Genomic DNA, 22666 nt, shown 5'->3' with positions numbered 1-22666 from the left:
GTGGAGAACATACAGACAATGTATCTAGGCTGGAAAAGTGCTGCAAGGCAAGAACAATAATCACTACACCTCTGTGATGATAAGTGCCTCTCCTAACCGGTGAGCAATATGCTGCGAACATCCGCTGTTTGTATTTGCGCCGAACAACAAACATTTAGCGTTTTTGATTCCCCCCCCCCCCCTATACATTATTGTTGACCTAAATTTTGACCCCTTACCTCACAGTTATCAGACACATGGCAGCCAATCAGCTAGCACCCCCTCCTGGACCCCCAAAAAGCAGTTGCGGTGGCCATATTGGATCAGTTCTCTGCTGGCTGGCTACTTGCTGCAGATAGGTAGGGAAAGCATTAGCTAGGCCTGTGTTCTTGTTCCTCACTTGTTGTGAAAGCATCCAAAACAGCCCTGTTGAGGGCTAGCACATTGGTCTCCTGTGTTTTTTGTGTGTGCGACACTTCACAGCCCAATGAAACCCAGAGCTATGTGCGCACTACTGCTGTGCTGTTGCCTCATTAAGTAGCAGGCACAGAATCACTCCAATGCATTATTATTTCACTGTATTATGATAGTAATATTGCATTTCTCTGTCTGTGACACTCCACAGCTCACTAACACCCAGAGCTGTACATAATGTGATTTCTGCCCTTTAGGGATTAAAAACCGACTTTGCGTCAGCTCCGTAATTTTTGGTGGGACTTTTGGCATGGATCCCCCTCCGGCATGCCCCTATTCAGGTGTTAGACCCCTTGAAAAAACGTTTTCATCACTTTTGTGGCCAGAAACAGTCTTTGTAGGTTTTAAAATTTGCCTGCCCATTAAAGTCTATGGCAGTTCGCTAGATTTGCCTGTTCATGAACATTTGCAGAAGTTGGCGTTTACCATTCGCGAACAGGAAAATTCTATGTTCGCAACATCTCTACCTGTTCCTAGTTTTATTATTATAATAAATAGATACATATCATTATATTGAGCATTATTATGTTGACTTCATATAAACACTTTATTATTATTATGCAATCATTCTACATAGTGATAAGAGAGTGGAAAGGTAATTATTCATATAAAAAGGAATATATACATATAGAAGCATAGTAGATAGCTCTCTTGCATTACAGTGCTGAGGTTCCAGGCTCAAACCTGGGGTGGGGCAGTATCTGCATAGAGTTTGTATGTTCTCCATTTGTAGTATGGATTTTTGAACACACTTCCCTCTCACATCTAGTGTTGGGCGAACATCTAGATGTTCGGGTTCGGGCCGAACAGGCCGAACATGGCCGCGATGTTCGGGTGTTCGACCCGAACTTCGAACATAATGGAAGTCAATGGGGACCCGAACTTTCGTGCTTTGTAAAGCTTCCTTACATGCTACATACCCCAAATTAGCAGGGTATGTGCACCTTGGGAGTGGGTACAAGAGAAAAAATTTTTTTTTGAAAAAGAGCTTATAGTTTTTGAGAAAATTGATTGTAAAGTTTCAAAGGAAAAACTGTCTTTTAAATGTGGAAAATGTCATGTTTCTTTGGACAGGTAACATGCTTTTTGTCGCCATGCAGTCATAAATGTAATACAGAGAAGAGGTTCCAGGAAAAGGGACCGGTAACGGTAACCCAGCAGCAGCAGCAGCACACGTGATGGAACAGGAGCAGGCGCAGGAGGAGAAGGCAATGCTTTTTGAGACACAACAACCCAGGCCTTGCATGAGGACAAGAAGCGTGCGGATAGCATGCTTTTTACCGCCATGCAGTCATAAATGTAATAAAGATAAGAGGTTCAATAAACAGGGACCGGGCGTCAACGCTAACCCAGCAGCAGCAGATGTGATGGAACAGGAGGAGGCGCAGGAGGAGAAGGCCACGCTTTCAGGTGCAACTCAGGCCTTGCATGAGGACAAAAAAATGTGTGCGCAAAGCAATGCAATGAGTAGTTTTCAGGACACAATGGGTTATTCGGAGGAGCTATTCCCACCCCCACAATCTTCTACCTGTGAAAGGTCAATGGAACAGCCACAAATGTTGTGCCCGGATTCACAACCTTTTTCTGTGGAAAATGCACCTCGCACTGAAATGCAAGGCGAGGCCGAGGATGAACATGACGTCAACAACTCAACATGACGCAAAATGGGGGCGGAACAGAAAGCTGCTTTCAATGTTTTGAAGGCCTTAATTGCCTCCGGTGGCCAGTTAGATGCATCATTCATCACACCCAAATCCCAGAGCAATGTGTGCAGGAATTTGAATCTCAGGAGGTGTACCGAGATCATCTGGACAAGTGACCAAGTGACAAAGTGACCAGTGACAATGTGACAAAATGACAAAGTGACAAAATGACAAAGTGACAAGTGACAAGTGACAAAATGACAAAGTGACAAGTGACAAAGTGACAAGTGACAAAGTGACAAGTGACAAAATGACAAAGTGACAAGTGAGAAGTGACAAGTGACAAAGTGACAAGTGACAAAATGACAAAGTGACAAGTGACAAAGTGAGAAGTGACAAGAGACAAAGTGACAAGTGACAAAATGACAAAGTGACAAGTGACAAAGTGACCAGTGACAAAGTGACAACTGACAAAGTGACAAAATGACAAAGTGACAAAGTGACAAAGTGACCAGTGACAAAGTGACAACTGAGAGGTTGTTCTGGGGAGCTCCACTGCACTCAGTCGCATATGAGGAGAGGTCTCGTCGGGACTGCTGATCCTCCTCAGCTTGCTCAAAGCCTTGAGGGTTCCTGAAGATCCTCTGCTTGGAGTTCGCCGGGGTTCAGCTTGGTGTCGGGGTCGGCGGCGTCCTCCTCACTCCAACGTGGCAGATCTTCTGTTGAAGGAAAAAAAAAAAAACATTGTTAAAAGTCCAGTACCGCTTCTGAAGGACTCACCAAGAGATGCAGGAGCGCTTCAATCTAGCGCACTATCGCTCGCTGGGTGATGTCCCTGCCTACGCGCTGGAATTCTACGCTGCACATGCTAGCACGCTTTTGCGCAGTGCCGAGGCGCATTCCAGCAGCTAGTAGCTACCAAGCTTCTGTGGATCTGATTGGGCCACCATGTTGGATCTCTGCCAAGTCCTCCAAAATTTTGAGCAATCCACGTTGCGTGACTGAGCAGTGACAACTCTACAGTCAGCATTACAATACCACTGCTGTGTTTACTGAAGAAATCAATGTTGAAGATGGAAACCGCTGGCATGATGCAAGTGGGGGATTCTGAAGATGAAAACGATCAGCGTGATGATACCAACATCAGGCAACCTGCCTCAGGAAACGCTGGTCCCAGCTATGACAAAGAACAGGACGAGGAACAGCTGGAGTTGGAGCAGGAATTGGATGCCCCCACTGCCGAGGGACAGAGCGGTGCACGTTGGACTTCCACAATTTAGCGGGAAAGGACAGCAGAAGAGGAAGAAAGTGATGCTGGTGACGAATATGGTGCATCACAACAATCACAACGCTTACAAGAACATGAAGATAGAGGAGTCTGGCAGGACTCTCTGGCACACATGGCTCAATTCATGCTAGACTGCATTGAACACGGCCCGCGCATTATTCACTATTCATTATTATTCATTATTCTGGAATCTGGACAACACCAATTACTGGGTTTATACCCAGTTTATACAAACACTATGTTAAAAAACTGATTGAAAAAAGTGTCAGACAGGTCAAAAATGGAACAATTCCAGCAGGCCCTTGAGGATGGAGACTTTAGAGAGGAGATTGACATCCTCCTCCTTCTCTAGCCAGTTGTACGCCGACAGACTGACTTCAGCAAACCCAGGAGGACCAGGAGGGCAGCAAAGAACACAAGCTGCTGCTAGTGCCCAAAAGGGAATGGTATTGGCAGTGTCCTTGGAGTGGGAACATTTTCTGACACCCATGCAGCAGCCCACAGAACAGCAATCGGGCAGTTCCACGTCCTCCAACACCAATCGCCTAGAGAAGATGGTCAAGGTCCAGGACTACATGTCAGATGGCGTAGCTGTGTTGAACAATCCATCTGCAGACAGACGGTGAGTGTGACAGGCAGCACAGAAGGACCATGGCAACTCACTCATAGTACCACAGTTTGATAGTGCTGCCCAAAAAATTATATGGATCCGTGGACCCGGGCACTGCAGGCAGTACTGGGAAGTGGGAACGCAGATTTTAGTACCTAAACACACGATACAACATGTTTTCCGGGGTCGGACTCTGAGGCACATACAGATGGTCCCGATCATCATCCTCATCATACAACTCTTCTCCTGAGTCTGACCCACCCACCACCTCTGCCACCCCAACATCCCCAGACACAGACCCCTCATCGTCCTCAACATTAACTTGGGATGCTGGCCTGAGCCCGACCTCCTCCTCCACATCAGGCCCCATCATCTCCTCAATGGCAGCCCTCATTAATCGTTCTGGCGACGGACCGATGGACACAACATTCTCCTCCGGAGAGGGCTGCTGCTGACCACTGGCTGCTGTAGTGGATGTTATAGCTTGCGTGGGGCGTTGGCTGTTGCTGTTGTTGGGAGTGCTGCTCACAGCGGAGGTCTCTGAGGAACTCATGGTGAGCTCATATAGTGGTTGGCGGTGAGTGGAGTATTACTGATCCCAGCAATATACACACTGACTGGCAGAGTACGCAATGCTATATAGTCTGGCTGAGCGGTGTACACAGAGTGGCAGTACACACAATGCTATATAGTCTGGCTGAGCGGTGTACACAGAGTGGCAGTACACACAATGCTATATAGTCTGGCTGAGCGGTGTACACAGAGTGGCAGTACACACAATGCTATATAGTCTGGCTGAGCCGTGTACACAGAGTGGCAGTAAACACAATGCTATATATAGCGTGGCTGAGCGAGGTACACAGTGGCAGTACACACAATGCTATATAGTCAGGCTAAGCCGTGTACACAGAGTGTCAGAAAACACAATGCTATATATAGCGTGGCTGAGCGAGGTGCACAGTGGCAGTACACACAATGCTATATAGCCAGGCTAAGCCGTGTACACAGAGTGTCAGAAAACACAATGCTATATATAGCGTGGCTGAGCGAGGTGCACAGTGGCAGTACACACAATGCTATATATAGCGTGGCTGAGCGAGGTGCACAGTGGCAGTACACACAATGCTATATATAGCGTGGCTGAGCGAGGTGCACAGTGGCAGTACACACAATGCTATATTAGTCAGGCTAAGCCGTGTACACAGAGTGTCAGAAAACACAATGCTATATATATAGCGTGGCTGAGCGAGGTGCACAGTGGTAGTACACACAATGCTATATATAGCGTGGCTGAGCGAGGTGCACAGTGGCAGTACACACAATGCTATATATAGCGTGGCTGAGCGAGGTGCACAGTGGCAGTACACACAATGCTATATATAGCGTGGCTGAGCGAGGTGCACAGTGGCAGTACACACAATGCTATATTAGTCAGGCTAAGTCGTGTACACAGAGTGTCAGAAAACACAATGCTATATATATAGCGTGGCTGAGCGAGGTGCACAGTGGCAGTACACACAATGCTATATATAGCGTGGCTGAGCGAGGTGCACAGTGGCAGTACACACAATGCTATATATAGCGTGGCTGAGCGAGGTGCACAGTGGCAGTACACACAATGCTATATTAGTCAGGCTAAGCCGTGTACACAGAGTGTCAGAAAACACAATGCTATATATATAGCGTGGCTGAGCGAGGTACACAGTGGCAGTAAACAATGCTATATATAGTGTGGCTGAGCGAGCGGTGTACTACTGTTCCCAGCAGCGACACACAATGACTGGGGGGGACCCTGGCTAGCGTGGCTGGAGAGCGAACTACCCTGCCTGCCTACCCAAAGCTAAACCCACAGACAAATGGCGGAGATATGACGTGGTTCGGGTATTTATTTACCCGAACCACGTGACCGTTCGGCCAATCAGAGCGCGTTCGGGCCCGAACCACGTGACCCGTTCGGCCAATCACAGCGCTAGCCGAACGTTCGGGGAACGTTCGGCCATGCGCTCTTAGTTCGGCCATGTGGCCGAACGGTTTGGCCGAGCACCGTCAGGTGTTCGGCCGAACTCGAACATCACCCGAACAGGGTGATGTTCTGCAGAACCCGAACAGTGGCGAACACTGTTCGCCCAACACTACTCACATCCCCAAGAAGGTATAGATAAGTGAATTGTTCCCTCCCCAAGTGAATTGGACATTGAGATATTAGACAGTGGCTATTATAATGATTAGCTTTTGAGTTCCTCTAAGGGGCACTTAGTCCCATGACTATAAACTGTCTAAAAAACTGCTGAACATGTTAGCACAGCGTAATTACAATGCTTGGTGTGATTTGCCTTCTTACAACAGAAGGAAACTTGCAATCATTCAGCTATAAGTGAACATTGCAAATTATCTCTTTATGCCCCAGAAGTTTCCTTCTGTTTTAAGAAGGCAAACTATACTTAGCATTGCTTTTTTAGTAGTAGTGCTTTTCAGTCTCTTTTAAGCCCCATCTACACGATACAATTCTGCATGTGATTTGATCGGATCAAATTTGATTAATCGATTAAATCCAACATGTCCGATAGGGATTTGATTCAATCAGTATGGTGGTCGAATATCAATGCAAAACAATGTCAAATCGATCACACTACCAATCAAATCGAATCCTGATCGGTCGGATTTAATCAATCAATCGAATTCAATCTGATCGAAATGTAGAATTGTATTGTGTAGATGGGGCTTTAGACCTCTATACTTTCCTAGTGGTTCGGGTGACCCCGAGCTGCTCGGTTGCTCATAAAATCAATGTAAACATAATTTTTATAAAATAATTTGGAACCCAAATTCAGAACTTAAGGTATTTGCTAAAAAAGGAATATTTATACAAAATAAACAAATAGTATGTGACTCAGCCCAGGGGCAGAGGCGTACCTAGGGAAGATGGCGCCCATGGTGAGCACTGAAATTGCGCCCCCCGAAACCCACAATCCCAAAGCCCCCACTCTAACCACCCGCACGTCCCCCCACCCTCTCCAACTTTTTTTTTATTATTATGTGTGAATTATGGGGAACCTAAATTGAAAAAAAAAGTTTCACTTACCTGGGGCTTTTACTAGCCCCCTGCAGCCTTGTGCCTGCGCCGTCACAGATTGAGTCTCCGGGCCCCCGCTGCTACTAAGTTTCTTTCTTACCGACTTAGCCATGTGGCTGGCCACTGTGAAAATCACGTACTGCGCATGTGCATAATGCTCCCGGTGATGGGAACGTGATCAAGGACGTGTGCGGCCAGGGCTGCACAGGCTGCTCTTGCCATGAACTGGCCAGTCGGCAAGAACAAAACTAAGTGGCGACAGGGGACTGGAGGATCGGTCTGGGAGCGGGCACAGGGAGGCTGCAGGGGGCTAGAAAAAGCCCCAGGTAAATGAAACTTTGTTTTTGTTTGTTTCAATTTAGGTTCCTTTTAATTCACACATTTTAATTTCAAAAAATTCACCATGGCTGGTAGAAGCCCCAGGTAAGTAAAACTGATTTTTTCACATAGGCTTAAGTATCCCTTTAACAATCAAGCCTAGAAAAAGAAGTGGAAGTGGCATTAGGAGAGCTGACCTCAGGTCACAGCTGGCCAGAGATCTGCATATCAGAAGGTTCCCTTCCTGGAGCCCCTACACCCTTTCACTGCAGAAAGTTGATAAACTTACTTGTCACTCACGCTGGCATGTTCTGATCACTGCCTGGTTTCTGTCTGCTAGCTAAATAGTCTGCACAAGTCATCTGGGTGAAGATTGTAGGGGAGATTAGGACACTGCACCAGTCCAGTTGTTCGGAGTGATGTTACTGAGTGAGCAGTGAGCCTAATGCTCAACTGTAATAAAATACTGTCTGTCGCTCAGTGACAATTCACAAGCAGAGCAAAGTGCAAACTCTCCTCTCCGGACAAATCACCTCTCCTGCTGTTTCTCCTGCCATCTGGATGTGGAAGAACAAGAACGAGGAGGATAATAAGACATACCATGCTGGACACACTCACCCGCATGCTGCTGTTGTCATGTACGGAGATGTGTGGGGCGGGCTCATCCAGCTGCCTCACTCCTGTTCTCTGGCGAGAGAGTGCCACTGACAAGGAAGGGTTTTACTGATTGGAGGTAAGACCGGAGGAGGCCTAATACTTCTGTTTCAGCCGCCTGGGAACCTATACTGCGTGCATGCACATTAAACAATTGCAGCATTGAACAACTTGTAGGACGGATTGCCCATCCTAATATTGAAAGTTGGCAACCCTGCAGCATAGGGTTACCCATGTTTGCAGGGAAGGCAAGGCAGGGACTTCTGGAATCTGGAGAGCTGTCACCGCGGCAACTACAGCTTCACACATTCCTCCTCCAATCTTCTTGCACCCCCGTCAGGCACTGCGGCACATAACACATGGCTCCAAGCAGCCAATCAGGAGGGGGGTACGAGTGGTGCCGACATTGCCAGGCCAACGGGAGAAGCTGGCAGGATGCCAGTCCTCTCCTCATGCAGTACGGGCTGGGCGCCGAGCAGCGTAGTGGTAGCGGTAATAGCACTAGTGGCCGTGGACAGCCAGACGGTGCTCAGACGTGGAGGGATGTATTTGCTCACAGATGCGCCCCTCCCAGGCAAGACAAAAGGGGCGCCTATAGCAGATGCCATATGTACACCCCTTTAAATACACCTCTGCTCAGGGGGTACTGACCAAACACTGGCTTTCATAAGAATTCACTTCAAGAGAGAGCTTTACATCATCACATACAAATGCCTGGTTTATTTACATTCACTAAGGATCCATTCAGACACTACAGTTCCCCAGTATGTGATGAATGTCTATTTTACATACACGCTTCCCCTGAGCTTGTTTGGAGAAACAACACCTGCAAGTAAACTGATAAAGAAACTCATAAAGGTCCGTACACACGCCGGACTGCTGGCAACGACTGGTCCGTCGTCACCCCCCGCTGGATGGGCGTTCCAGCGACAGTCCGGCGTGTGTACAGTCTGTCTGCAGACTGATACGGCTGTTTCTGAGCGATCCTCCCAGTGGATCGCTCAGAAACAGCCGTATCAGTCCGCCCACAGACTGTACACACGCCGGACTGTCGCTGGAACGCCCACCCAGCAGGAGGTGACGACGGACCCGTCGTTGCCTGCAGTCCGGCGTGTGTACGGACCTTAAAGGCCCATACACACGTCGGATTTTAGCGAACGACCCGTCGTTTGAACGTTACGTCGTTTGGACGTTTCCGCGTCAAATCCGACGTGTGTACAGACTATCGTTCGGGTGATAAGACTGGTTACCAGCGATCCGCCCGGCTACAAACTAAGAGCTACAAACTAAGAGCTACAAACTCCTCCTCTTTTCCCCACTGGAAAGCTGTGTCTAATGCCATCATTGATGAGTGAAAATATCAATATTCTTTTTCGCATTAATTTTTGCAAACATTGGGTTAAATTTGTTTGTTTTTTTAGCAAAAATGCAATCAAAAATAAATTTTGGGGAGTTTTTTTTGCATTTTTTGCAAATTTTTGGGGAAAAAAAATATTGATTTTTTCATGGTAAAAAATGTGCATTTAAAAAGATCATTTTCTGAACTCTCAGGCTTTTTTGTACGGTTATCTAACTATTTTTTTGTGTTTTTGTGATAAACACAAAAACACAAAAATACTAGATACTTTGGCAAACATTTTCTGGAAATTGAAAATAGAACACTCTGCATTTAATTTATGTATAGCTCATGCAAAGTAACAGGTAGATTTACATTTCTGGAACAGCTAAGCCTTAAGCTATGTACACACATACGACAATGATCGTTCATGCCGAACAACGAACGATTGTTTAATGAGGATTCATAAAATGGTTGTGAAAAGGTTGATGAAAAGGTGAAAACAATACGATAATTAGCGAACTAATGATATGGAAGTGACGTGGCAATCTACATATTCCAAATGATGTATTCGTTAAGGAAAATGGAAGAAACGTCAATGTTAATGGCCAATAGAAAAAACGAAGTTGCGTCATCAAACCAACGATCTTTCAAGTAGATTTAAGAAAGTGACGTCAAAGGTATCTTATAAAAGGCTTTCATTCATAATAGCTTCCCAGGTGGACTAGAGAGGGCCAAACATAATGGCAAGCATAAAAACCACTTGATGGACACATTTAATGGTTCTGAGGGCCACATTTGGGCGACGGGTCAGACTTTCACATGTATGTGCTATACACTATAGTTACATCAGTATGCCAATATCAATATACATTACTAATAAATCATTATAAATAATAAATATACATGATTTAAAAAAAAAATGTAAAATAGTGCTGCGCTGCCCCCTGGCGGTTTCTAATAGACCGCCAGGGAGGTTAATATAGGTGTGCCTTTCCTTCCATTGCACTCCCAAAATGTAACTATACAATTATGCCGCAGCTAAAATATCTATTTCCAGAAAATGGAAGGTTAAAACAACATTGACTATTTCAGAAGTGATTCAAATAATGAATACAAGCTGTGAACACGAAAAAACAATTTTCTCTCTCACAAGGAACAGCCAATACTTTTCTTATAGGAGGGGAACGGTGGTTATGATCAGGGCCGGGCCGAGGCATAGGCTGGAGAGGCTCCAGCCTCAGGGCGCAGTGTAGGAGGGGGCGCAGAATTCATTCAGATGTCATTCCTAATTGTGTTTGAAGCAGAGAGAAATAAGAAAAAGGGATACATGGCAGTGACTGCAAGCCAGATAACTAGATAAGGTGTTGGGGAGGTTGTAGGCCCTGTGGCGCCTCTTAGTCTAATAGCAATCAGTGTGTGACGGCTGGGGTGGGGGGGATGGGGGGCGCACTTTGGTGTCTCAGCCTTGGGTGCTGGAGGACCTTGTCCCGGCTCTGGTTATGATATGTTTAAAATGAGTCTTAAAGCTTAGCCAGATTAGAAAAACTGATAAGTGCTGTTTCTTGATGTTCTAGGAGTCAAAATGAAGAACTGGGTGCATAGTCAATATATCATGAGCATGTATGATGAGTCTGATAACGCTGTGGAGGTTACTGTTATAGTTATATTTGTATTTTTTTATTTTACTCATTATAGACACAAATTGTCTGTTATGATAACCTACACTAACTACAGCTATACAAAAATGTAATGAACTGTTTATTTTTCAAAAGGCATGGAACCAAATTGTAACGCCTTTACATGACCAATGTGTTGCGATTCATGTTTTGTTAGTATGCCAATAAAATATTTTTCACACACATGTACCGTATTTTTCAGCATATAAGACACACTTTTTCTCCCCCTGCTTCTTATATGCCAAATTCAGGGAAACACCATCCTATGGAACGCCTGCCGATAGGGACCACCGACCCGCCGCAACATCATGGACTCCCTGTAATGCCCCCCCCCCCCCCGTGTGTCTCTATCTCTCCGTGTCTCCACTCCCCGTATATAATTAGCAGTGTCAGGAGCGTGTCTCACCTAATCCATGGCTCCCTCTGTGATCGCAGACCTGCACAGCTCCCCCAGTGTTGGCTTCTGCTGATCGCTTTATCAGAAGAAGCCATCGTTAGTGGAGCTGTGAAGGAGAAAAGAAGTCTGTGATCACCGACAGAGGTAATTATATACAGGGGAGCAGAGACACGGGGAAGAGCGGAGATGGGGGGAGGGAGAGTGGAGACACAAGGAGAGTTGGAGACAAATGGGACACACTGGGAACAGAAGAGGTCACTCTGGTACAGAAAGGGACACACTGGGGACAGAATGGGACACATAGGGACAGAAGAAGACACATGGGGACACGGGAGGACACATAGGGGACACAGGAAGACACAATAATTTAGGGAGAACGTCTACAAGATGCACCTGGAACATGGACACATCATATAGTAGCAAACAATATATGGCCCTCCTCCCCCTGCTAGTCAGAGGCCCTTCTCCTTTAATAATAGGCAGTCAAAGGTGCCCCCTCCCCTTCAGTATAGGTAGGTAGTCAAAATTGAACCCCCAGCAAAGACAGTAGCCTCCAGTATACTTAAACAAGGTGTCTCTGAAGTTTATATAGCCACTCCCAGTATAGGTAGCCCAAGGTGTCTTTCCAGCAACCCCCCCCCCCCCCCCCCATATAGGGCATTGGTGTCACTGGGTAAGTGGGTGTATCTAGCTTCCTGAAATCTGTCTATCGCCAACACTTGAAGACCTGCAGATCAGCACAAAGTAACCATGTAGCATACTTCAAATGCAGGAAATGAGCAATGACCTCACTTCCACAACTGCAGTGGTCACTGTGACACTCTTTCCTGTTTACATTACCACTGATCTGAGGTCTGTGTATGAATGAAGGGGAGGCAGCAGCAGCAGCCATACAAGTAACAGACAGGGAAGCCCTGGCAGGAGGCAGCACGGGAGGCCCCTGCTGTGGGTGTGGCCAAGCAATGCTCCTGTACCTCACCACCCAAATACCAAACAGGGCAGCCCTGGCAGCATAGGAGGCCTCTGCTGTGGCATACATGGCGTTTCACCATCACCAAGTCTTCTCAGAGCACCCTGCTACTGCACAAATTCCAGGCCGTGGTCATTACTATTCCTCCTCTGAGTCGTAGCAACTCGGAGGGAGAAGTAATTTGAGATGCAGTGATTCCCAGATCCCTGTATTACCCTTGCATAATAACATTATGTCTATGGTGGTGCCCAGGTTAGGTGCTGCGCGGGGCAGTGCGGGCACCAAAATGACCTTCTTCACCTGCTGTGGGTGAGCACCTGCTTGATTCTCCTGGGCCAAGCAGTGCCCTTGTACCATCACACCCAGATATACCAGTGAAAAAACAAAAAACTGGAGCTATCACAATTATTCAATCACAAGAATGTACAGGAAGACTGCCAGAAGGGTTTGGGCCGCTCTCCCTTCCTCAGATGCTCAGTCTTCTGTCTCAAAACATTTTTGTATGCTCTGTTGATTGAATATATGGGATAAACCAGTTTGGTAAGCCCTGTTTTGGTATTTTTTAATTGCTTTGGTAATCAGTCTAAAGGCCCACTTCATAGAATAACAATGCAAACAATATTTTCAGCAAAGCAAAATACTAAAGAAATTTCAGGTTTTATTGAATTAAACTTGAAACACATTAACACATCAATCAATAAGCAGATAAAGACGAAAAGAAATCAACTTTAAATTGAGATCATTTTCTTAAACAACACACCTCTGTGCACATATAGAAATCATAGATAATCACGTTCAATGAATGCAAAGTAACCGATTGTAAGATACATTTACAGATCATAAACTTAACCTCCTGGGCGAGATGCCTGACTCTGTGCAGGGCAAGAAAAATGGGCTGAAAGTGGTATACCCGGTGCAGTGCCAGGCATACCACCCAGGAGCCCTCCTCTGCCCTGGTTTGTCCTCCTCTGCCCACCTGAATTTACCCTCCACCTTCCCCCCGTGTGTCCTCCTGTGTACTATGAGAAGCAGCAACATGGCTCACCTAATCAACGGCTCCATTGGCAATCACAGACCTCTCCTTTCCTTCACTGCACCTCTAGTGCCGGCTTCAGCAGATTGCAGGTGAAGCTTTTGATTAGGTGAGTCAAGCTGCTGCTCTGCATAGTACACCTTGGGGGGGGGAGTTGAAGGATAAACAGGGGGGCAGAGGAGGATACATGGGAGACATAAGGGGACACACTGGAGACAGAAGGGGACACACTGGAGACAGAAGGGGACAGAAGGGGTTATGAAAATAAATTGGATCACTTTATGCACAGAAATGCACCAGAAACTGAATGCCAGGGAGGTTAAAGGACCACTATCGCAGCGAAAAAAAAAACTTATTAGAAGTACAATAGCTATCGCTAACAGTAGGTAATATAAATCTGACAAGTTTTGAACTATTTCGCCTCCTCATGTGGGATTCTCACTATCTCTTTTATTCCTTACAAAAGCATTTGCTGGAAAGGAGATACGCATAGATGCTGACCAGCCTCCCTACCTGAGCACCTGCCATCCAGTTAGTGCTTTTGAAAAACATAAGATTCCCTTATGAGGAGATGGATCCTCTATCAGATCTGTTAGATTTTTACAAACTACTGCAAGTTACAGTGGCAGGAAAAAAGATTTCTAAACGTATTTTACACTTTGAAAAAAATATGCATACACATGGATTTCATTTTTTTTTTTTTTTAATGATAAAGGTCCTTTAAGAGTAAATAAAACAGTGATTAGATGGATATCCTTATAGAATTACTGTCTATTGCGCAAAAATGTAAAAGTATATTAGGAAATCAGTTAGGTTTTAGTGTACTAGCTCAGAAGTTCTCAAACTGGTGCCGCGGCACCCTGGTGCGCCGTGAACTCATCCCAGGGGTGCCGCAGCTGCCCTCCCAGTACTGTTCTAATCTTCTGCAGTACTTCAAAGTCCTGCTCTGCATTGTGCTATCACAGATGCAGGCTGGCTGTGTCTGCTTGCAGAGCTAGCGAGAGAGGATCCCTACCCCGCCCCCTGTACTTTGTTTGACAGCACAGTGGGAGGCAAGGGGGAGAGGATTAATCGACATTGCCTGGCTATCCGAGTAGCCCCGCCTCCCCACGGAGAACAGCTAGTGATGCGAGGCGGGAGTGTACGAATTGGAATAGAGAGAGGATCTTCACCAGGCCAGGGACTGCAGAGACAAAGCATGTGCAACGTAGAATATGTGTGACAAGTGAGATAATGCCTTCTCCTTACTGTCAGCCCACGCTGTCTGCCCTCCCCCCCACGTCCTCAGTACAACACAATTTCTGCCTGCTGCTCTGCTCCTAGCACCCTCGCACTCTGCTCCACTCTGCTCCTAGCACCCTCACACTCTGCTCCACTCTGCTCCTAGCACCCTCACAATCTGCTCCTAGCAACCCTCACCCTGCTTCTAGCACCCTCACACTCTGCTCCACTCTGCTCCTAGCACCCTCACACTCTGCTCCACTCTGCTCCTAGCACCCTCACAATCTGCTCCTAGCAACCCTCACCCTGTTTCTAGCACCCTCACACTCTGCTCCACTCTGCTCCTAGCACCCTCACACTCTGCTCCACGCACCCTCACAATCTGCTCCTAGCACCCCTCACCCTGTTCCTAGCACCCTCACACTCTGCTCCTAGCACCCTCACACTCTGCTCCACTCTGCTCCTAGCACCCTCACACTCTGCTCCACTCTGCTCCTAGCACCCTCACAATATGCTCCTAGCAACCCTCACCCTGTTTCTAGCACCCTCACACTCTGCTCCACTCTGCTCCTAGCACCCTCACACTCTGCTCCACTCTGCTCCTAGCACCCTCACAATCTGCTCCTAGCAACCCTCACCCTGCTCCTAGCACCCTCACACTCTGCTCCACTCTGCTCCTAGCACCCTCACACTCTGCTCCACTCTGCTCCTAGCACCCTCACACTCTGCTCCACGCACCCTCACAATCTGCTCCTAGCACCCCTCACCCTGCTCCTAGCACCCTCACACTCTGCTCCTAGCACCCTCACACTCTGCTCCACTCTGCTCCTAGCACCCTCACACTCTGCTCCACTCTGCTCCTAGCACCCTCACAATATGCTCCTAGCAACCCTCACCCTGTTTCTAGCACCCTCACACTCTGCTCCACTCTGCTCCTAGCACCCTCACACTCTGCTCCACTCTGCTCCTAGCACCCTCACAATCTGCTCCTAGCAACCCTCACCCTGCTCCTAGCACCCTCACACTCTGCTCCACTCTGCTCCTAGCACCCTCACACTCTGCTCCACTCTGCTCCTAGCACCCTCACACTCTGCTCCACGCACCCTCACAATCTGCTCCTAGCACCCCTCACCCTGCTCCTAGCACCCTCACACTCTGCTCCTAGCACCCTCACACTCTGCTCCACTCTGCTCCTAGCACCCTCACAATCTGCTCCTAGCACCCCTCACTCTGCTCCTAGCACCCTCACACTCTGCTCCTAGCACCCTCGCACTCTGCACCACTCTGCTCCTAGCACCCTCACACTCTGCTCCACTCTGCTCCTAGCACCCTCACACTCTGCTCCACGCACCCTCACAATCTGCTCCTAGCACCCCTCACCCTGCTCCTAGCACCCTCACACTCTGCTCCTAGCAACCCTCACCCTGCTCCTAGCACCCTCACACTCTGCTCCACTCTGCTCCTAGCACCCTCACACTCTGCTCCACTCTGCTCCTAGCACCCTCACACTCTGCTCCACGCACCCTCACAATCTGCTCCTAGCACCCCTCACCCTGCTCCTAGCACCCTCACACTCTGCTCCTAGCACCCTCACACTCTGCTCCACTCTGCTCCTAGCACCCTCACACTCTGCTCCTAGCACCCCTCACCCTGCTCCTAGCACCCTCACACTCTGCTCCTAGCACCCTCACACTCTGCTCCACTCTGCTCCTAGCACCCTCACAATCTGCTCCTAGCATCCCTCACTCTGCTCCTAGCACCCTCACACTCTGCTCCTAGCACCCTCACACTCTGCTCCACTCTGCTCCTAGCACCCTCACACTCTGCTCCACTCTGCTCCTAGCACCCTCACACTCTGCTCCTAGCACCCTCACACTCTGCTCCTAGCACCCCTCACTCTGCTCCTAGCACCCTCACACTCTGCTCCTAACACCCTCACACTCTGCTCCTAGCACCCTCACACTCTGCTACTAGCACCCTCACACTCTGCTCCTAGCACCCCTCACTCTGCTCCTAGCACCCCTCACCCTGCTCCTAGCACCCCTCACACTCTGCTCCTAGCACCCCTCACATTGCTCCTAGCACCCTCACACTCTGCTCCACTCTGCTCCTAGCACCCTCACCCTGCTCTTTTCTCTCCAGCACCCTCAGTGCATTTCTTAGAGGGGAACTCCTAAGTATGTTTGAGGAACTATACCTCATTATTTTTGGTATTTGAAAGGGGAAGTGCTGCATAATTTTATCTATGAATTTAGGGGATAGTCTGCCTTATTATGCTTGGGGATTTAAGGCAGGACTCTCCCCTCTAAATCATCAAACATGATTACTCAGAGACCCTTCCATAAATCCCTAAGCATAATAAGGCAGAGTCCTCCTTTAACTTGCAAACATAAATCAGTCTGGAGGGTATGTTGCTTTCCTAAAGAAAGGCAGGGGTGTTAAAAGGAGGTAATTGTCTGCCTAAAAGGGGTTGTTGCCCATCTAAATGGGGCTACTGCCTACCTAAAGAGGTATGTTGCCTAACTAAAGGGGAACACTGACCACCTAGTAGGGACAAAGGGGGACACTAAAGGGGACCACTAGAGGTGTAATATGGATAAAGCCTATCTAAAGGGGGACATTTCCTAACTTAAGCTTTTCATTACCTACCTTAAGGGGGGACACTGCCTGCCTAACTGGGATGCTATGTAACTAGAGGGGGAATATTTCATATGGTGTTTGTAATACATATACAGTAGTTTGGCAATATTTAATGCAAAATATGGCAACCATAATTATTTTTGCTAAGGGGTGCCTTGAAAAAATTTCAGAGTCATCAAGGGTGCCTTGACCCGGAAAAGTTTGAGAACCACTGTACTAGCTGATCAAAGTTCACCTCATCTGCAGTTTTTTGTAATAAATCACCAAAAAACATTTACTTTCTGTGTATACTATACATGGTCTCTGACGCTATATAAGCTTCTGAAATGCATATTTAAAAGAAACTTTTAATTAAAGTTAGTTTACAGGCTCACATCCACTCGCTCATGTATCTTCTGATGTCTCCTCAGAGATGACTGGTGTGAGAAGCTCTTGTCACATTCTGAGCAACTAAATGGCTTTTCTCCTGTGTGAGTTCTCTGATGCTGAGTAAGATGTGCCTTCTGTGTGAAGCATTTGTCACATTCTGTACATTTATATGGTTTTTCTCCTGTGTGAATCCGGATATGAAAGTTGAAGACTTTTTGAGTTCTGAAGGACTTCTCACATTCAGAGCAAGAAAATGGCTTCTCTCCAGTGTGAATCCTCTGGTGAGCTATGAGGGTTGATTCACTGGTAAAACATTTCTGGCATTCAGAGCAGGAAAATTGCTTCTCTCCTGTATGGATCTTCTGGTGTTGTATATGGTCTGACATTTGAGTAAAAGATCTGTCACATTCTGAGCACAAATAATTCCTCTCTCCAGTATGAATCCTCTGGTGTGCTATGAGGTGTGATTTCACAGTAAAGCATTTCTGACATTCAGAGCAGGAAAAAGGTTTCTCTCCAGTATGAATCTTCTGATGAGCTTTCAAGTTTGATTTCACAGTAAAACATTTCTCACATTCAGGACAAGAAAATGGCTTCTCTCCTGTATGAATCTTCTGGTGTTGTATAAGGTTTGACATTTGAGTGAAAGATTTGTCACATTCTGAACACAAATAATTCCTCTCTCCAGTATGAATCCCCTGGTGTGCTATGAGGTGTAATTTCACAGTAAAGCATTTCTGACATTCAGAGCAGGAAAAAGGTTTCTCTCCAGTATGAATCCTCTGATGTTTTTTCAAGTTTGATTTCAAATTAAAACATTTCTCACATTCAGGACAAGAAAATGGCTTCTCCCCGGTGTGACTCCTCTGGTGTCTAATAAGATGTGATGGACGAGTGAAGCTTTTCTCACACTCTGAGCAGCGATGCGGCTTGTCTCCTCTGTGACTCATCATGTGCTGCTGGAGATCCACTTTATTGTCAGATATTTTTAGAGTAGAGCAGGAATTCAGCTTTTTATCGCACCTGCAATTAAATAATTACATGTTATTTTTACACTATTATGAGAAGTTCTGACAGTATAGTAAGATATATATATATGATACATTCTATAGAATGCCTGACCATTTTAGGCAAAGTACGAAACGTCTGTTTTTGTTATGTACTTTGTCACTCTCCTCTCCTGTTATGTCTGCAGCTCCCTTTCTCTTCCTTACTTTAGTTTTTCAGTAGTGCTCTCTTGTCTGTGCCTCTGCTTTGCTTTGTCAGTCTCACCAATGGCTGGTCTCTTCTTTTTTTTTTTTTTTAATTATCTTTATTTTTCCATTTTCAAAGTTATACAATTTTCCATATACAAAACTTACATATACATCACCTACATATAAAACTTTACACTGGTAGTTGGGTTCCAGCCATCGGGAACCGGGGTGTCTATCATAAAGCTCAATTTCAGGCCTTTTCCAGAGAATTTCCCCCTTGAGGGCTATTTACTCCTTCCCTCTCCACGTCCCCTCCCTATAGGATCCCCTTGATTTTATTACTATTACCCTTCCCCAACTTAACCCAATCTATCCACTCTCATTCATTCTTACCCCACCCCCCCCCCCCCCCTGGGTCACCCCCCTAAAGGAAAAAAAAAAAAAAAAAGAAAAAAATTTCTTTTCCCACCTTCACCTACTCCTATACATTGTCACTGAACGTCTATGGGATACCTCACTCGCTCAGCTTTCTATTTATGACAATTTGTAAGCCTGTGTATGTTTAAATTCCCCCCATTTTTTCCACCTTTCTTCATATACCTCCCCTCTTTCCTGGATATAATTCGTCAATTCCTCCATTTTACACACCCGTTCCAGTTCTCTCATCCATTCTTCTATTGAGGGAGGCTGGGTGGACTTCCAGTGCCTTGCTACCAAGATCCGTGCAGCATTTACCAAAAATCTCATTAAGGACTTGTCGTATCTTTTCCGGGGCCAGTCATTACAATGTATCAAATAGAAAGCAGGATCTCCCGGTGGCCTAGTCCCTTCAATAAGCTCTATATGATTTCTTACCTGGGCCCAGTATGGTTCTATCAATTTGCACCCCCAAAAAATGTGCATAAAATCCCCTCTTTCCTCCCCGCATCTCCAGCACATTGCCGATGCCCCTGGAAACATTCTGTTCAATCTCACTGGGGTATAATGCCACCTTACAAATATTTTATACCCTGCCTCCTGTCCACTTGTGGAGATTGAAGATTTACTCGATAGTTCTAGCACCCTCTGCCACTGTCTCTCCGTGAATTGCCTCCCGAGATCTTTCTCCCACTTTGATCTTATTTCAGCTGTTGGGTCTTCCGTTTCGTTTAGCAAGGCATATATTTTGGAAAGTGTTCCCCCCCTCGTGTCTCTCCGCCCACAGAGTTCTTCAAATGGTGTTAATGCTCTGCTCATGGCACTTTTTGGGCCACAGCATGCCAAAAAGAATTTACATTGGAGATAACTCCATTCATCTATTTTCTTATTCTTTTTCTGTTCTCTTATTTCCTGTAGCTCTACCCACTCCCCCTCCCTCACTAAGTCACAGGCTCTCAATTCTACCTCTTTTTCCATTCCCCAGTATTTCCATAGTCTTATCCCCAATGGGAAGTTCTTGTTTCCTAGGACTGGGATCATGGGTGTAGGCCACGGAGAGATCACTGCCCTCCCCCTATTTCTGAAAAAGACCCTCAGTGTATGTCTTATTAGTAGCATGCCCATTCCCATTTCTATTTCCCCCTTTCTTTCTGCGGACCATGGTATATTCTTGATTGGGCTCCCCACCATCTCTTCCTCCAACTTCACCCATTCTTTATCCTCCATATGCTTATGCCAGTCCACTATTCTCACCAGGGTCGCAGCCTCGTAGTATTTTTTAAAGTTGGGCACTGAAAGTCCCCCCTTGGCCCGCTCCGTTGTCTGTACCCTGTAGTTTACTCTCATTTTCTGCCCCCTTCCCAAGAATTTCCCCACTATACTTCTAAGTGTCCCAAAAAAGGAGGGGGAAATCGGTATCGGGAGAGTCTGGAAAACGTACAGCAACCGGGGTAGTATATTCATTTTTATAATGGCATTCCTCCCGAACCATGAGAATTGTGGACGGTCCCAATTCGTCAGGTCCTGTTTTATTTGTCTTAACATAGGTGTATAATTATATTCTACCAGTTCTTCTATGGTGAAGGCTATTCTTACCCCCAGATACTTAAGGGTCCTTTCTTGCCACTTAAATGGGAAATTCTTTTTTAATTGATTCAGTTGTTCCTCCCCCAATCCTTCTCCTATCATCTCACTTTTGTCCATATTTATCTTCATATTTGACAGGGAGCCGTAGACCCGAAATTCCTCAATCAGATTTGGTAATGTGACATGGGGTTCAACAACATAGAACAACATATCATCCGCGTACGCGGCCACCTTATGCACCCCTTTCCCCACCCCTATGCCCCGTATGTTGGAGTCCCCCCTCACCCTACACAAGAATGGCTCCAGCGAAAGCGCGAAAATTAGTGGCGAGAGGGGGCATCCCTGCCTAGTCCCATTCCTTATATTGAAGGGGCCTGACAGAACTCCATTAGCCTTTACTCTTCCATTCGGTTGTGCATACAGGGCCATGATCATATTTTTCATCTCTTCTTGTATCCCTACATATCTCAAAACCCCCTCTATGAAGGCCCACTCCACCCTGTCAAATGCTTTCTCGGCATCTGTTGACAGCAGCACCACAGGGCTGGAGTGAGCCCTCTCCCACTGGATCAAGTCCAGCGTTCGGATCGTATTATCCCTAGCCTCCCGGCCCTCCATAAATCCTACCTGGTCTGTGTGTATCAATCCCTTCATGTACGGGGATAGTCTATTATATAATAGTTTTGCGTATATCTTTATATCCACATTTAGCAACGCAATAGGCCTATAGCTTTGGCATTGTAACGGGTCTTTATCTTCCTTGTGCAGTACCGTGATATGGGACTCCAACATACGGGGCGAAAACCTCGGTCCTGATCTAACATTAAACATCTCCACTAGGGGCCCCGTTAATTGTTCTTCAAATAACCCATAATAATCTGTAGTTAGGCCGTCTGGCCCTGGCGCCCTGCCCTTATGTAACTGCCCAAGTGCTTTTTTCACCTCCTCTCTTGTAATTGGGAACTACAGGGACGAGGCCTCTTCTTCCGACAGCCTGGGCATGCCACTTTGTTCCAAATACTCCCCTATTTTCCTTTTCCTTTCCCCCTCTTTCTCTCTATCTACTTCACCCCTTATGTTATATAATTTAGTATAATATTCTCCAAATACCTGGGATATCTCTTCTAATTTATGATGTATATTTGCACCTGCATCCTTGATACAAGGGATATAATTTCTTCTTTGTTGTTTCTTAAGTGCTCTGGCTAGCATTGATCCACATCTGTTTCCATATTCATAAAAAGTGCGCTTGCACCTTAAGGCTGTATTTTTAACTTTAAGGAACAATAATTCCTTTAATCTTTCCCTCTCCTTTATTACCTCTCTCAGGACTACTTCCTCCTGCCTTCCTTTGTGTTGCTGTTCTAATCCCTTTATCCTCTCTAGAGTCTGCTCTATCTCCTTTTCTCTTTCTCTTTTCCTCCTCGCTCCCTCTTGGATCAGTATCCCTCTTATATAGCACTTATGGGCCTCCCAGACTGTCGGTTCCGCCACCTCGCCCCCGGAGTTCCACAAGAAATAATTCTTTAACTCCTCCCTAACCCTATCTACCACCTCTTTATTTTTTAGTAGTGCATCATTTAATCGCCAAATCATGGGTCTTCTATCCCTTCCACTCCAGTCCAATCTCACTGTTACCTGCGCATGGTCTGATACCGTAATTGGGCCGATTTTAGCGGATCTTAAAGCTGAAAGCAAGTCATGGGATACAAAAATATAATCTATCCTCGTATAACATCTATGTATTTGTGAATAGTATGTATAATCACGACTAGAGGGATT

General features: G+C 46.4%; 1 pseudogene; it reads right to left on the bottom strand.

Annotated features, from left to right (window-relative positions):
- LOC137562109 (zinc finger protein 208-like) overlaps positions 1-22666 on the bottom strand; it is a 250675-nt pseudogene that overhangs the window by 197211 nt on the left and 30798 nt on the right.

Source organism: Hyperolius riggenbachi, chromosome 3 (assembly GCF_040937935.1).
Source record: "Hyperolius riggenbachi isolate aHypRig1 chromosome 3, aHypRig1.pri, whole genome shotgun sequence".
Classification (NCBI taxonomy): Eukaryota; Metazoa; Chordata; class Amphibia; order Anura; family Hyperoliidae; genus Hyperolius; species Hyperolius riggenbachi.
This window is presented reverse-complemented; position numbering and strand designations above follow the sequence as displayed.